Source organism: Nyctereutes procyonoides, unplaced genomic scaffold, assembly GCF_905146905.1.
Source record: "Nyctereutes procyonoides isolate TBG_1078 unplaced genomic scaffold, NYPRO_anot_genome, whole genome shotgun sequence".
Taxonomy (NCBI): domain Eukaryota; kingdom Metazoa; phylum Chordata; class Mammalia; order Carnivora; family Canidae; genus Nyctereutes; species Nyctereutes procyonoides.
In genome coordinates this window covers 81,072,405-81,084,771 of record NW_026575146.1, presented here as the reverse complement: position 1 = coordinate 81,084,771, position 12,367 = coordinate 81,072,405, and the positions used below count along the sequence as shown (strand labels likewise).

The 12,367-nt window shown below is 49.0% G+C and overlaps 1 protein-coding gene across 2 annotated transcripts in view; it reads left to right on the top strand.

The window, feature by feature from the left end:
- The first annotated feature begins 2,168 nt into the window (after positions 1–2,168).
- Positions 2,169–12,367, top strand: part of SIPA1L3 (signal induced proliferation associated 1 like 3) — a 235,714-nt gene continuing 225,515 nt past the window's right edge. For both annotated transcript variants that reach the window (XM_055309713.1, XM_055309710.1), the window contains exon 1: positions 2,169–2,723. The gene's annotated coding sequence lies outside the window, so the exon portion shown is untranslated. The remainder of the gene's footprint in view (positions 2,724–12,367) is intronic.

The following is a 12,367-nucleotide window of genomic DNA, read 5'->3' as shown; positions in this document are numbered from 1 at the left end:
GAGTGATGGGTTATATTATTTGAACTTTTCTGCAACTTTTAATCTTCTCAAGGTTAAAACAGATTATGCTATTGATTTGCTTTTAAAAAGGAAAGGAACAAAGCCCTGTGAGTACATATAACAAGGAGACTTGGCCACCCAGAAGGGGGGTGATGTGTGCTCCACACATTGAGATATGTCCTGCATGAACCCCATGGCCTCATAGGCGGCTCTCACATTATAGGACAAGGTTACAGAGAACTGGCATCAGAAGGGCCTAATTAGTCAGGGGGGGCTGTAATGCCAGAGGCAATCTTGGGAACTGATTAGGCATTTTAAATATATTGTTTCATTTAATTTTTTTTTTTAAGATTTCATCTATTTATTCATAAGAGACAGAGAGAGAGAGGCAGAGACACAGGCAGAGGGAGAAGCAGGCTCCATGCAGGGAGCCCGATGTGGGACTCCATCCCAGAACCCCAGGATTACACCCTGGGCCCTGGGCTCAACCGCTGACTCACCCAGGCATCTTTGTTTCATTTAATTCTTATGATGATTCTATGACTTAGCTAGCATCCTCCATTTAAACAACTTTTTTAAATGGACATGCTAAAAAATATTCAAAAGATAACCAAGGAGCGTATAATGAAAAAGTCACACATGAGAACCTATCCCTGCTTGCCCTTCACAAAGATAGCCCTCGCTGTGTCTTTCTACAGGTGTTCTGTACATACTCAAGCATATATGTAAAAGGTATCCTTCAAATGGTAATGCACTATATATACTGTTCTGCAGTGTTCTCCCTCACCTAATATATCATAGAGATTAACTCATATTAATACATATAGGTTGGTCTCATTTTTCAGCAGTTGCCAGCAGCATGGTATTGATCATTTATTTATCCAAACTTAATAATTAATGGACATTGGGCAGTTTCCAACCTTTTGCCACGACAGCCCACACCACAAATGAGTATCTTTGTTAATGCCTCGGTTTTAATTTTATTTCATTTTAAATGAAATTTTAAAATTGAAGCAATGTAAACATAACTATTTTGGATATATTGGGTTAAATAAAATATTAAAATTGATTTCACCCGTTTCTTTAATTTTTTAATGTAATAATGAAAATGGCATATGTGGTTGCATAATAATTCTGTTGGATACTCCTGTTTAAGATTGTCCCTGAGAGTGGTCTGATAACCCCACTGGACTTAGCTCCCTCCGGGTAGGAACCCAGTTTGTCCTGACTTCCCCGTGTCCCCATAATCACCCAACCTGGCAGGAAGTAAGCGCTTAACACATTTCTGTTGAATGAATGACCCTCTGCCCTCTCCCAGGAAGAATATGTATTTCCCAGCTTCAAGTCTTAACGGAGCATCTTCTTGGAAGAATGAATGAAGTGGGAATGGTATTGAGTGGATTTTCTTGATAGAGGACCTTGCACTTGAGCCAATTTCCTCTTTAATCCCAATGGAGTTGGAGTGATTAACATCCGGTTTTTTGTTTTTGTTTTTTTTTTAAAGGTTCGGATTCTTGATTATGTCTGTAGGGGGACTAAATCTGAACACAATTCCCAGGCTGTCGGTACTCAACAAGCAGTAGACACCCTCAGAATGTGTGAGCAACCGGAGGGTGGCTAACAGGGCCTCCGGGCAGCCTTCTGGGTGGTGGTCCTGAGGCTCCCGTGGAAGCAAGAGCCCTGGAGCTGCCGGGGCCGGTGAGGCCACCACACCCGAGGCCCCTACACATCCGGCCGCCCGGCCCTCGGCGTGGGCAGGGAGGGCGCGCCCGCCTCTTCAAGGCTGGGGCCATCCATGCCTGTTACCTGCGACGACAGGAATCCCGACAAGGGACGGGTACGGCGTGTGTGGCGACACCCGAGAGCTCCTATGTGAAGGAGCAGACCTAGAAGGAGCGCCTGGCTAGCGACCTTGGGGATGCCGCGGGAAGACTCCGCGGACCGAGCGGTTAGCCCCCCAGCCCCGCGCGGCGCAGAGCGACCGCGGCGAAGGGGGGAGCGCGCGTGCGCACTGGCGCGTGCCCGGTAAGGAAGCAGCCCAGAGCGCGATTCCGCGCGCGCGCGCGCGTTCGAATGGGAAAAAAAAAGTCTCCCCGCGGGGGCTCGCGGCATTTAGGCCCGTGTTGGCCAGCGAGCGCGCGTGCGCGAGCGCGCAAAGACGCCCTCCTCTGCCGCTCCCCTCCGTTGGGGGTCTAGCGCACAGCTCCGCTGTCCCCGCCTCTCCCGAGGCTCGCGCCCTCGGGGTAAGTGCCTCGCGCCTGACGGAGAAGGGCTGGTGAGTCAGCCGGAGGAAGGTTGGAGGCGGACAGGACTGGGAGAAAGGGAAAAACCGCCCTCGCGGAGCCAAGAGCTCGGCTACCCGGCTGGAGTCTGCAGAAGACACGCCTCCATCCCTCACGCCCCTCGGGGCTGCGGAAGTGCTCTGGAGACTGGAGCGGCAGCGAGGCGACAGGTGGACTACCATTCCCAGAAGGCGGTGCGGGGCTGCGCCTACTGCTCCCGGCAGTACCTGCGCGTTAGGCCTCTTTTTTTTTTTTTTTTTTCCCAGTTTGCTGCCGCCTAGGGCGAAACTACAGTTCCCAGGAGGCTTCGCGCGAAGCGGCTTGGAAGTGGGCAGCCTGGAAGTCACTCGGGCCACTGGAGCTGGCGGCGTCTCCAGCGAACAGCGCGGGGCCGGACGCCGGGTTCGTGGGGCCCGCGGGGCGGGCAGCTAGGACGCCCAGGTATGTGGCTTCGGGTGCAGGGGCGGCCTCACGCAAGGGTGGCGGGGGGAATCGATGTCCGCTCGGACCCCGAGGTCAGCGCGGGCTGGAGACCCGGCGGACGGCCGGGTGTGGGCACCGGTTGTTGGGGGCGGCGGCGCCGGGACTCACGCCCTCCGGACCTGGCCGGACCTGTGCCCGCATGGCTCAACTTTCGGGACATGCTACCCGGCACTGTATGGTGGAGCATGGAGTGGGAGTCGGGTAGCGGTGGGTTCGCGTCCTGCCTCTGCCACTCGGGAGCTGCCATCTAGGGAACCCGCACCGAACCTCAGTTTTCCCTTAGATAAAACGGAAGGAAGAGTGCCTTTTGCTGGGCATTCTATTGAGATGTTGAGATATGGCGAATAAAGCATTTGGCACATGGAAGGCATTTACTACATGTTTGCGCTATTGTTGGCTCCCAAGAAATAGGGTGAAGGTATTATCTGTAGCATAAGATTAGTTGAGGGTGTGCGTGTAAGGGGCCAAGTCCGTACTTAGCACTCAGTGCAGGATGGCTGCTGTTAACCGAAATTATTTTGTGAGCTTTGGTTTGGAAGGAAGAGACCCAAATTCAAATTTAGGCTCTGCCATTTATCAGCCTTGTGACCTTGGGCAGTTGACTTCACCTCTCCGTGGCTCGGTTTCCCTATCTGTAAAATGGGGGTTTTGATAGCAGCCACCTCATGGAGTTGTTTTGAGGATGCGGTGAGAACATTGTGTGTAAAGTGCTTAGAACAGCAGTTGGCGCATAGTCGGCATTCAATAAATGTTATCATTTATTCAGCATTTTCCCTTCGTCCCAGAGACCCTCTGAGGGTGGGGCTTTGTAGTCTCCGTCAGGCCTCCTGGGGAGACCTCCCATCTAGTTGATTTCCTCTCCTGCAGCCTCAGGTTCCTCATTTGTAAAATGGGATGACAGCATCAGCCTCATAGGGTTGTAAGCATTTGCTGAGATTGTATTCCTAGTCCAGAGCCATCTCTTACTAAGTAGCAGCTCTCATGTATTATAATTGTTCTTCAGTGTTCTCCATCTGGCCTAGAGACTGTCTCACTGTGGGCTGTGACATGACAGCCCTGAGCTCCCCCACACGTTCACTCCCAGCCTCAGTGTCCCATCTGTGAAATGGTAGTCACAGGATTTTGTGCCAGGGTTGTTTTGATGATTCCAGGAGATAATTCATGTTTAGCGTTTAGCACAGGGCAGGGTGCATGGTAAGCACTTAATAAACATATCTTGTTTCTCTTAATAGGTCTTGGCTGCTTTTGTTTATTTACAGAGCAGAGCAGGAATGAGATTAGTGCCCTCCGCCCTAATTTTTATTCACCAAAGATTGAATTGTGGAACATTCATACTATAAGAGCCAGAGGAGAGATGGCACTGGCCTGCTGTCAGCAGCCCTCTGCTCACCTCTCCTACACTCCTCCCCCCAAGCCAGCACGTTCACCCCAGTTCTTTATGTATCACCCCAGGGCTGCAAGTATGTGACTCTGTCTCAGGGCTATATTAGCCCCCTGAGTTCCAGCTCTAGATGCGGAGCCTCTGCTTCCTTGATGTCCCCTGACGACTGTCCCTTGGGCACCATGAACTCAGCATGTTCAACCAAAACTTCTCTTCTCAGACCCAGTAGTCACAACCATCTCCGCAAATGGGCCAACAGTGACCTAGTTGCCCAAGCCAGAAACTTGGGAGTCACTCTTCTCCTCCAGCCTTCCCGGGTCTAGCTGGTTGGCAAGAAGGATGGCGCTGCCATTTCACAGAAACGCCATATTCATTGGCCCATCATGGTCTCCCATCTTGTGGGCACCCAAGTCCATTTTTGGGACTGGAGATGGTCTTTCCCGATGAGGTTGAGTTGTTTCTTTTAGATCAAGGATTAATGCATGTAAAACATTAGTAAGGGGCAGAGAAGACAATATGGACTTGGCCTGATTATGGTGGCCCCAGCTGTGGCATAAAGATTTAATTTCCAGGGGGCCCATCCCTCCTCTCCCCTCCACGTTTTAGGCGAGTCATTAATTTCTTTCTCAAAAGTTATACTCTGTCAGTGAGTTAGAATATTCTGTATGGGAAGGCAGCCATCCCGGGCATTTGGGGAGGCAGCGCACATGCCGTTGAAGAGGCTGGGAAGGGAATTTATTATATCCCTGTGTAGGTTTAAGTCTGTTGGCAGAAACCTGTCATTGTGATTTCATTTGATGATGGGAACCCGTGATCTGAGTAACATTTGTGATGGCCACCAAATTTACCTATTTTTTTTTTAATCCGAGGAGATAAAGCAGTGACTTTTAAAGAAATCTTGGTCTTCGTTAGTGACAACAGCACATGGCTTTTTAGCAGTCTGTGTGGAATGGTCTAAGAGTTAAATGTGAGCCTGTTTTTCAGACATTGCAGTTGTCAGGTGGTAAATCAAAAATGGAATTTAGAATGTGCAGTAATTGGCGCCTTTTTTTCCCCCGTAAGACCTATTTAGCTGATAGATTTCAAATTTAGATTTAAAAAAATGATGCCAGTTATGGTAATAGCTTAACCTTGTTATGGGTTTAACTCGCAAAATCTAAATTAAATGTATTTATGTTTTAATAAGAGAATTAAGCCATCATCTCCTTCAAAGCGTCTGTTTCTAGCTTTTAGAATGAGAGGCTACTGGCCCAATTCATGCATCTGTGCTTTCTTTAAGACTGTTACTGCTCCCGTTGCTCAGGAGGGCTCTGGTCATGGACTTGATTTGTGTGTGTGCGAATGGGTTGGATTTGGCTTTAAAAAGGTTATGCACGCTTGTTGTAACATTTCAAACAACACAGAGAAGTAAAGAAAGTAGTAGGTACCGCCTTCCACTCTAAAATCCCCTCTGCAGGGATCCCTGCGTGGCTCAGCGGTTTGGTGCATGCCTTTGGCCCAGAGCATGATCCTGGGGTCCCAGGATCGAGTTCCACATCGGGCTTCCTGCATGGAGCCTGCTTCTCTCTCTGCCTGTGTCTCTGGCTCTCTCTCTTTCTCTGTGTCTCTCATGAATAAATAAATACAATCTTAAAAAAATAAGATAAAATAAAATCCCCTCCCCGGAAGGTAATCATTTACTCAGGCAGGGAGTATTTATTAAGTATCTGCTGTCAGGATTGGAGATACAGTAGTGAACACAACATATATGCTTTCTGCCCTTGGCAAGTTTGGTAGATGCGCTCTCCCTTGCCTTTTTCTGTGCTTGTAAGGATGTGTGTATGCATCTATTGATTGTTTTCTTCTTTCTGCCTCACCACTCCCGCCAAAGGGGATCAAGACACACATATTTGTGACTTGATTTTTTCAGTTAATAAGGGGGCATATTCCTTCAAGTCATTGCATACAGATCTGACTCATTTTTTTCTAAAGATTTTATTTTTAGGGGATCCCTGGGTGGCACAGTGGTTTAGCGCCTGCCTTTGGCCTAGGGCGCGATCCTGGAGTCCCGGGATCGAGTCCCACATCGGGCTACCGGCGTGGCGCCTGCTTCTCCCTCCTCCTGTGTCTCTGCCTCTCTCTCTCTCTTTCTCTCTCTCTCTCTCTTGCTCTCCCTGTGTCTATCATAAATAAATAAATAAATAAATAAATAAATAAATAAATAAATAAATAAATAAATAAATCTTTAAAAAAATATATTTTATTTTTAAGTCATCTCTGTGCCTATCGTGGGGCTCGAATTTACAAGCCTGAGATCAACAGTCATACACTCTACCAACGGAGCCAGCTGGGTGCCCCTGACTCATTCTCCTTAACAGCTAGACCCACATTCTTCAGTATGAAGAGACCATGTTTTAGTGCACCTTTCCGCTGTCGCTGGACATTTAGGTTGTTTCTAGGATTTCTTTTAGCTTTGCAAAGACACATCCAGTAAGCAATCTAGTACATAGGCAGTAGAGCATAGAGGCTAAAGGAGCTTGGACAGTGAACAAGACAGGAAGATCCTCACTGTCCTAGGGTTCACGTTCTAGCTGGGGAGACCCGTGATAGACAAGGTAATTTTAGATGGTTTAAGTATCATAGAGGAAATAACAGGGTGAGGGGTTTGGAGTGACTGATGGGGCAGGCTGGTGGGCGGGGAAGGGCTGGTTACTGTAACCTGGATGGTACAACCTGCATGAGCAAGAGGTACCAGCTGTGCCAAGAGCTGGGGGAAGAACATTCCAGGCAGCAGGAACAGCCAATACAAAGGCCTGGCAGTGGGAGTGAGTTGGCTACAAAACAGGATCATTGTGGCTGGAGAAAGGCGAAATCCCATTTTTCGAGTTCACACTGCTTTAATTTCTGTGAAGTAATGATAATGATAATAATAGCATCTAACATTTCTCAGTGCTTACTCTGTACTAGTCGCCTTCCTAAGCATTCCACACTTTTCCCCAGTGAGTTCCTCACAAGACTCCCATGAAGCAGATAAGTGTATGGGACTCAGCTGACAAATGAGGAGCCGATCCCAGACCTCAGACTCTGCCCACACACCAAAGTGCCCCTCGTCCTTGGCCGTCCTCACGAGGCCCAGGCGAGTTTACGGAGTGGATGCAGCATTTCCTGCCCAGTTGCCTGCCATACAGAGCGCTGCAGGCTGTGTTTAGTACCTCCATGTGGCAGCACGAGTGGTCTGGGGATGTTGTGGCATCGTCTCCACTGACGGATACACAAGGGTCAGTTTCTGGTGGGGTGTGGGGTTGGTTTCAGAACTGAAGGCCTTTTAGCAGAGCCTGTCCTCAAAAAAACAAGGTTTCCCGCCTGAGGCATGGAGAGTGGATGAGGTGAGTGTCCCATCTGGGTGAGCTCCGAAAAGGAGGACTTGGGCTGGCAGGGGAGAGAGTGTTTCCAAGCACCAGGCCTACATTTTTGACTGTCAATGTATCAAAATACTGTCTAGCAACTGCAGAGCTACTTGGCCCTGCAGGGGCCCCAGTACCCTGCTCTTGCCACCGTGACTCTGTCCATTTCGATTTGCTAAAGCCTGGGCCTTATGGGTTGCATGAATGAAGGGCAGGCCTGGCGAGGTGTGAAGACAGTAGCGGGCCCTTTTCAGACCAGGAGAAGTGTGGAGAGCCTCTTTTATCCAGCCATCTAGGAAACCTTTTTTTGTCTACCTAGCCTGCATGCCAGGCACCATGCCAGACGCTGACAGTATGAAGTCGGATGAGAAGACACTGGCCTTCAAGGGTTTGCAGCAGTATTGTCCAGTATAACATGAGCCACTGATGTGGATGGACCATACACAGAACTTGAAATTTTGTAAGGGCAACATTTAAAAGAAGAACACAAAGTGGAAGAAATAAGTTTTAATAATGTATTTCATGTGGTCTAAAACATTATCATTTCACATGTCATCAGTGGAAAAATTGATATGTTTTAGTTTTTTCATGTTAAGTCTTCAAAATGCAATGCATGTCTTACGCCTTCAGCACATCTCTGTTTGCGGCAGGCATGTTTCACGTGCTTGTAGCTGCACATCTTGGACAGTGTGAGCAGAGGGCACGAGACTCACCTGTAAATCAAGGGTGGTAGTTCACGGTGCTAGACCGAAGATGCGTTTTATCTTGGTGAATAAAGGCTGGTGCTGGATGAAAAGCATATTTAACCAGAGGTGGGTATAGCTAACCTCACAGCTGTCCTCCATCATAGGTGCCTTCCGGGCCTGGCACTGTGCTTAGTGCTTGACAGGTGTGACACACATTCTGAGGTGGCAGGGACCGTGACTCTCCCTGTTGTATGCATGAGGAAGCTGAGGTCTGGCAACGTGAGGCCCCTCGCTCGAGGTTAGGAAGTGACGGAGGCAGAATTTGAACTCCGGTCTGGCGACCAGACTCTTAAATCTGTGTCGTATCTGCTATATTAGTGTTTGAGGGGAATGGGCTCTGAGTTTGGGGCAGTAAAAACTACAGGAAGGATTCATCCTATAAAATGGATTCACAGAGTTTGTCAGCATCGATCCTCGAGTCTTTGTTGTTGGTGGGGTAGACCTGAGTGACTGTCTCTCTTCACTTTAAGCTCTAGGTTTGGTGGAAACAGGAAAGAGGGGACTTTGGGGCCTGAGGAGGAGTGTGGCCTGGGACAGTGAGGGAGGCCAGAAAAGACCCCAGCCTATTGAAAGCCCATTCTAGTGCACTGCTTCTTTGGGGGTGCCTACGGGGGTGTTCAGTGGTTAAGCCTCCGCCTTTGGCTCAGGGCATGATCTTGGGGTCGTGGGGTTGAGCCCCATATTGGGCTCTTGGCTTTCTCTTGGAGAGAGCCTGCTTCTCTCTCCCCCCATCCCACCCATGTTCTCTCTCTCCTCTCTCTCTTAAATAAATAACATCTAAAATAAAATAAAATAAAATAAAATAAAATAAAATAAAATAAAATAAAATAAAATAAAATAAAATAAACTACTCTTTGGGAATGAAGCCTCTTTTCTCTTTCTGCCACTGACTCTTGTCCCTCGAGGCTGTGGCCCTCTGTGGGAGCCTGGTGGCATATCCCAGGGAGCCCAGCCACAGGGGCACTTACCCTGGCCTTTGCCCTGATCCAAAGAGGTATTGCTGGATGGGGGAGAAGGGAGGGAGGGATGCCACAGTTCTTTCCTCTTTCATCTGTGAGAATCATTGTTCTGGACTTCTAATTACTGTCCCCAGGATTCAGGGATTCAGGATTCAGGGCAGGATTAATCTGGGTCTCCTACCCAAACAAGGCAGGTACTGGAGCTTCTCAGTTTGCTCATGTCCCCAGGTAGTGGCCTGGTGCCAGTCCCTGTCCCCAGGTGGTGACTCAGGAGGGTTTTAACCTCTTCACCACTGTCTTCTCCTGCTGCTTGACAGTGCCTGGTTTGTAAAAGATGCTCAATAAAGTGTCTGTTGGCTGACCTAATGACAACTAGCCAGCCTTCACCGAGCTTTTACTGCATATAAACATGCTGCTTTTCATGTAATTTTATGTAATTTCTCATTTAATCCTCATCATGACTCCATGGGGTGGGTATACTATTATTCTTCCCCTTTCCCATGTAAGGAAACAGGTCCTGAGAGGTGCAGGTCTTAAAGCTGCATAGAGTCCAAGCCAAGATTCAAACCCAAACCATTGGCTCCAGAGTCCAGGCTCTTAACACTCACTCTGCAGTCTCTTGTGGAAGGACAGACGGACGAATGGGGTGGGTAGGGAGGACCAGACTGACCAGTTCCAGCCTCTCTGCTCCACGTGCAGACTCTGTCTTCCTGTTCTGGGATAGCCCTGTGTCAGGTCTCAGGCTCCTATGGGACTGGAGGCTTGATCATCACTCTGAGCATGAAATTTTTCTAGGATTCTGGAATGTGCATTCCCCCTTTCTTTAACAAAAACTAACTGGTTATTTGATATTATTAAAGAGTTCTTATTTTTTAGGTGCCATAACAGTACTGTGGTTCTGCTTAAGACAAAAGTCCTTATCTTTGAGACCTATGTTCTGAAATACTTGTGAACTGTAAAGGTGTCCAGGATCTGCTTCAAAATAATATGGACGGGCTGGGAGTGAAGGGACAGTGTGTATGGGTGAATAAAGATGAAGTAAGATTGGCCCTAAGCTGGCAACTGTTGAAGCTGGCGGATGGGGGATTATTATAGTCTTTTTTTTTTTTTAACCTTTCTGAGTTTGAAATGTCTCACCATGAAAAGTTAGAAACAAGCACAACAAATTTCCCTCGGAATTTGTGTATTTTGAGCTCAAGTGTAGGTATAGGGGAGCTTCCTGGTTCTGCCCAGTTTACTTGTGTAACAAAAACAGGGTTTTTGTTTTGTTTTGTTTTGTTTTGTTTTCTTGTTGTCATTTACGTTCTGGGAGTCAATACTTGGCTGGGGGCCTTGGAAACCCCTTTGGAAAAGCAGTGCCTGGGAGCAGTGAGGACATTGGGAAAGGTTCCAGCAGCCCCATGCTCCCCCACTGCTCCGGGCACTGGTGGTGGTGGCACTGGCCCTCGGAGCCGCTCTCAGAGGTCCCACTTCCCGAGATCCACTTCCCTTGGACACCTGACTGCGGGGCACCGCCCACATTTTTTCCAAAGACGGGTTTCAACAGGAGGCCTCCACTCCTCCCCCGGCCTCCCCTCAGGACAGCAGAGCACAGATCCTTCTGTTAAGGCCCCATACAGAACCAGAAGCCAGCATTTGGTTTGCCTCTAGCACTGCAGCAGGAGGCAGGGAAGGTGGCCCCTTTCAGATCTGCCTTTTTTTTTTTTTTAAAGATTTTATTTATTGGGGCAACCCCGGTGGCTCAGCGTTTTAGTGCCGCCTTCAGCCCAGGTCGTGATCCTGGAGACCCCCGATCGAGTCCCACATTGGGCTCTCTGCGTGGAGCCTGCTTCTCCCTCTGCCTGTGTCTCTGCCTCTCTCTCTCTCTCTCTCTCTCTCTGTGTGTGTGTGTGTCTCTCACGAATAAATAAATAAAATCTTAAAAAAAAAGATTTTATTTATTTATTCGTGAGAGACCCAGAAAGAGAGAGAGAGAGAGAGAGGCAGAGAAAGAAGCAGGCTCCCTGCGGGGAGCCCAATGCAGGACTCGATCCCAGGACCCTGGGATCATGCCTGAGCCAAAGGCAAATGCTCAACCACCAAGCCATCCATGTGTCCCTCAGTTCTGACTTTTGACAACAGGAGGGGCAAGATGCAGCCTGTGACAGACAGACAGAGGGGTGGTGCCTCGGACCTGATGCTGTTCCTGGTCAAGCCAGCAGTTAAAACTCCTTTACCACATATATGCACCCCTACACACATGTGGAGGCTCCCATTGCATTTGTTCTTTTGGGAACTATCTCTCAACAGTGAATGGGGGATAGAAATCCCTGTGTGGAAACGGCAGGAAAAGAGGACCCCCCTCATTTGGGGTCTCTGCTTATCGTCTGCCAGCCAGGGAGGTAGAGATGGCTGGCGGGAGCAGGAGCTCTGGTCTGATCCTGCTAGATAGAGGCCGGTGTTTTTTCCCTGTCATGATAAGTTCCTCTTTCCAATGCCCTGTGTCTACACCACACTCTCCTTTTGTGGGCAGGAACACAAAACTCCCTCAGCCCCTCTGGCTTCCTCAGACTTCAGCCCCCTTCACTCTCTTCAGTTATGTCCTCCTTTTTTCAGAGGCCCTGAGGTGAGTCCAGGGTGGAGAAAATGTTAGGAACACTGTCCCGAGCTTAGCTTGATTCCCCCATGTTTCTGGCATACACCTGCACTGTGGGGTCTGAGGGTAGCGCACCCTAAATAGTGGCTCTGCATCTGCTTTACTCAGCTTAGGCATTCAGTGGGTATTCACGGAGCCGAGCACTCTTCCAGGCACCAGAGAGACAGCAGGGAACAAGACAGAGAAGCTTCTCCCCTCCTGGGGCTCTCTTTTGGGCAGGGATCCAGACAGTAAACAAGGAAGATGTGTGCTGTGTCACATGGTAAAAAGCACTAAGCCGAGGAAACCAAACAGGGAAAGGGGATCTGAAGTATTGGGGGGAAGAGGGGGCTGAAGTTTCAGACAGGGTGGTCTGAAGAAGGGGAGGCAGTGTGAGCAGTGAGGAGGGTGTCTAGGCAGAGGCAGCAGCCAGTGCAAAGGCCTGGGGAACGGGCCTTGTGAGGATTGAGGACCTCACAAGGAGGCCCTTGTGGCTGGAGCAGGGGATGAGGGCACATA